The sequence below is a fragment of the Castor canadensis genome, chromosome 2, assembly GCF_047511655.1.
Source record: "Castor canadensis chromosome 2, mCasCan1.hap1v2, whole genome shotgun sequence".
Lineage (NCBI taxonomy): Eukaryota > Metazoa > Chordata > Mammalia > Rodentia > Castoridae > Castor > Castor canadensis.
In genome coordinates, this window is record NC_133387.1 from 119985461 (window position 1) to 119989960 (window position 4500).

Genomic DNA, 4500 nt, shown 5'->3' on the forward strand with positions numbered 1-4500 from the left:
TTAGAACAAAGTAAGAATTTTTTATTGACAATGCAGGAGATACAACAAAGACACAAATAAATTAATTTTTTCTGACAATTTTACACTCCAGGGCTTCTCTATGAGAAGGTTAGCTTTTATGTAAATAAAATACCATCTTAAACAAAAACAGCAAGATTTTGAGACCTACTATTCAAGCCAGTGAACATATACCCACCAAAGAGAAATAAAAAGGCAGTTTCTTTACTTTGTCCTCAATAAGATGTGTTACATAAAGGTATGAGGCTCATTTTGATGGGAAATTGTTTCATTACAGAAAAATGTTGAATTCCTCCTACTCCCCACACCTCTATGCAAAAACAAAAGTTTCAAGCCCCGATCTGGACAAATTAAAACAAGATGACATTAACTGCACATGAACCTCAAGTCTACAATCCAACTGTACTTACCATATTCTTTACCCTTAAAACAGTTTAACATGAGGTATCTAAGTCAGTGGTCCTATACTCACCTAGCATACAGGAGACCCTGGGTTCAATCTCCAATACCACCAAAACAAAAGCTTAGTATTCATTTGTCGATACCAAATCCCTACACTTAATTTTCTTAGGAAGTTTTCAACCAAAGTGATGTTTTGAAATAAGCATTATTTACCTAGCAAGTAAGGATTAAAATTCTTGTCAAGGGTCCCCCAAATGTCATTGTTGACATTAACTTTAGAGTGGTACAATGGTTCCTTCCTCACAACAAAGACAAGATTTAACTTACCTAATGTTGCTCAAAAATCAGTTATGTCTCCAACTCTAGCCTCGGTGTAAGAGGTTGTTTAAAAACACACCATTTCTATGTCAGAGCCAAGGTAAAATTCCCTGGGATAGAAACCACTCTAGAAGCCAGTGAGTGTGAACATGTTCAAGTCACAGGGTTTTGAGATTATGGGTTCTTAGTGGTTGTTTCTTCCCTTCTATCACTGGGACATTTATCTTGGGACACTTGAAGGTTGCTGGATCTTCAGCCATTTGGGTGGCCTGGACATGGATCAGCAACATGGGAGTTGGCTTCTGGGCTCCTTTGTAGGCCTGGACAGTAAAACCTCTAGAATAAGACTTCTGGAAGGGTCTTGGTAGAAAGAGGTTCCATTTATCTGACAAGTTTCTGTCCTTATCCCCACTTCCAGGACCTGTGATGCTAGGATTTGGATCAGGTAAGACTGTGGAGGAACCAGAGGTAAATCAGCCTCTGGGCTTCTGCTTAGAGGAAGAGTGAGGAGTGCTACTTGGGCTGGACTGAGCTGATGCAGGCTCTTTCCCTTCTTTTGTTATCTCTCCACTCTGTAGCTTTAGTGTGTGGGGTGCTTCTGCCACTCAGAGGTACTTGGTCTCCTCAGGAGTGAGGCCCTTGTGAGGTGTGTAGTTAGCATCTCTCAGCCCTGCCTATTGCTCAAAACACTGGATGCTTTCCTGGGTCTTACTTGTGATTAGAGAATTTATGATGACATGGGTAGCTTTAGCCTTTTCCACCAGAACCTTGTCAATACTATCAATGGCCACTGATGGGGTCACAGTGTGGAAAGGGGGATACACTGACTTCTCCCTCTTCCACCTTAGCAAGGTGCTGACATGTGTGCTGTGGAACCACTGGCTTCTAGGGGATGCTACCCGTGTCTGATGGAGGAAGAGTCATGTGTGCAGGGTCCTCAGGGACATCATCATAGCTGAATGCCTGGTGTCACATCTCGATGAGCAGGGACATCTTGCCTAGGGGCCCACTAGGCCCAAGAGCAGGCACTTCTGGTTTTCTGGAAGCCATTGAATGACTAGAATCCAGAGATTCCAGAATTCTATGCAGAATCCAGAGCTGAGTTCTGCCACCACAGTGAAATGATGCCACGACTATGCTGGCAGACAGCTATTAATGGGGAACATGGTCCAGCTACTGCAAATTAGCAAAGCTTCCCAGGAAAAGTTCATCCAGATGTTCTGACCTTCAGCTGCCATCTAACTGCCTGTGGCCCAAAATCCAGCTCTAAAGAGGCTTGGAAGCTCCAAGTTTCTGGAGAGGGTGTGGCACTGTCCAGACTCAAGCCATCATGAGGTCAGTGGCTACACCATCCACCAAGGGCACATTCTGAATTCTACCTTTATTCCCTCATGTTCTGATAGAATGCAGGGGTTATTCCAGTTTTCTTATATTTATTAAGAATTGCTTCATGCCCTAAAACGCAATCTATTTTGGAGAAAGTTTTGTGGGCTGCCTAGAAGAATGTATATTGTGCTGTTACTGGATGAAATAGTCTGTCTGTTAAGTCCATTTCACCTATACTATTATTTAATTTCAAAATTTCTTTGACTTATTTCTCGGTGACCAATGGATTGGTGAGAGTAGGCTATTGACAGCAACTATGACCGTGTTTGGGTCTTCTGGGCTTTTATATTCAATGGTATTTGTTTTATGGCATTGGGAAATGATTTTACTTGGGTTGAGGTTTTCATTTCCTGAACTGCAATTTGAATTTTTTTCAGAATTAATCTATTGTGATTGAATTCCTCTTTGTATGATCTTTCTTTCATTCAGGTGTTTATTTGAATTCTCTTTAAGTTCATTCAGCTGTTTATTTATGCTCTGTTTGAATTCATTCAAGTGTTCATAAATGTCCTCTTTAATTTCATGGATCATCTTTATTATCCTTCTTTTGAGTTGACTGTTTTAGATTTCATCTAATTCACTGTCATTTGAAGTGTTTTATTGTACAATCATTCGCATTTGGAGGAGATACATTGCTTTTTTAATATTATTTATGTTTCTGTGTTAGTATTTATGCATATCAGCCAAGTTTTTTGCCTAAGGTTTTAATCATTCAGCTGAAGTATTTGCAATGGTTAGGCAAGACTGGGAAGTGGCTGAGTTGTGGTGAATTTTCTTGTCACTGGTCTGGAAATGTGACTTAGTACTCATGCATCCTCAAGACAATTGATTCAGCCTCCTCAGGGAGAAGATTAGCTTCAGGGGCAGTCACAGTTGCTAGACACCCCCACTACGAGAATACAATCCCTAATTAAGAACAACCAATGCTACTGCTCCAGTATCTTTAGAGGATTTTAGAGATCAAATGATACTTCATGACCTAGTTAAACATTAGTTAAGAAGGATGGTAATGGAAAAAATATAGAAAGGATATTACTCATGAATAGTACAAAACACATGGTATAATAAGTATGGAAGTGGAGGTAGCTAAAGTTAACGAGGAGAGAAGGGATAATGAGAAAGAGCAAGGCAGTAGATAGAAAAGATCCAGCTAAAGGTATAGTAAGAAGGAAAGGATACAGAGAAAAAAGAAAACAAAAGATCTAGAATCTAAATTTTTGCTATAAATAAAGACTACAGGAAGGATTGTGTATGGAGTTAGAGAAGAGAAATAAGGGAGAATTACTCTACTTGTGGACAGCAAAAATAGAAATAAGGGAGGGCAACAGGAAAAGAAGATTTGATTGAACATTGAATAATAAAAGGCAGGTATTGTGACTTATAGAATAACTGCAAAAAAGGAGAAAAAGAAGAATAAAGTGGAAAGCAAGAAAGAGAGAATGAAAATATCCAAAGCAAACAAACAATAAAATCAAAAACACAAAAATTTTCTTTCTTGCTTTTCAAGCTACTGTTTTGTTGTTGTTTGTGGTATAAACCAGTTAGGTCAGTTTGGGCTGCTTGATTTGAGATTTAGCTCAGCAGAAGAGTGGTGCTCAGAGTCTTTACATGAAACCCAGCACATAAAAGTGCACTTAAAGTTCTAATTTTGAGTTCCTGTGCTCACTCCTAGGCTCCTAACTTCCCAGACACCAGGTACTACCCCCTGACCTGAGGCTCCCTCCACACATTCAGCCCCACAAACTCACAGGCAACTCTATAGACTGGCAAAGTTCAATTCCCAGATCAGAGACAGTCGTGCTAGGCTCTGGGTTTGCTGAATCCCTCTGTGGTCACACCACTTAGGACCCAGCCTGCTGTGGCATGTTTTTGTTGTTTGAGATATGTCCTCACCAGTAGCCCAGGTCAGGCTTGAATTCAGGACACTCATTCCTCAGCCTCCTAAGTGCTAGGATTACAGGCACAGTTCACTACTTCCAGCCTGAGTTCTTAAACTAAATCACAACTCTCCATGGATGCTAGATAATATTAGGAGGTTTGTTTTGAGAAATATCTTTAAGGTATCATATAAAATAATTTACATGGAAATGTATGTTTTCTAAATATCAAGAAAAATATTAAGTGTACTAGAAGATAGGAACCAAAAAGGTTTAAAAGAAATAAAAGTTCTGCAAAGGTGACAGTACCATGGTCATTCTTTTCTTTTATAATATGATAGGTACATTCCTTTAAAAATTCTCAAAGACCAAGACTATGGCAATAAAAATTATGTTAAAAGAGATATAATAGCAAGGGAAAATTGTGCTCATATTTAAGCAAATGCTAAATATATTTCAAAACACTGTGAAACTAATTTTAGTTATATAAATATATATA

The 4500-nt window shown here is 39.0% G+C and overlaps 1 pseudogene; it reads right to left on the minus strand.

Annotated features, from left to right (window-relative positions):
* Positions 1–865: 865 nt before the first annotated feature.
* LOC109676977 (putative monooxygenase p33MONOX pseudogene) lies at positions 866–1788 on the minus strand (annotated as a pseudogene).
* Between the last annotated feature and the right edge of the window lie 2712 nt (positions 1789–4500).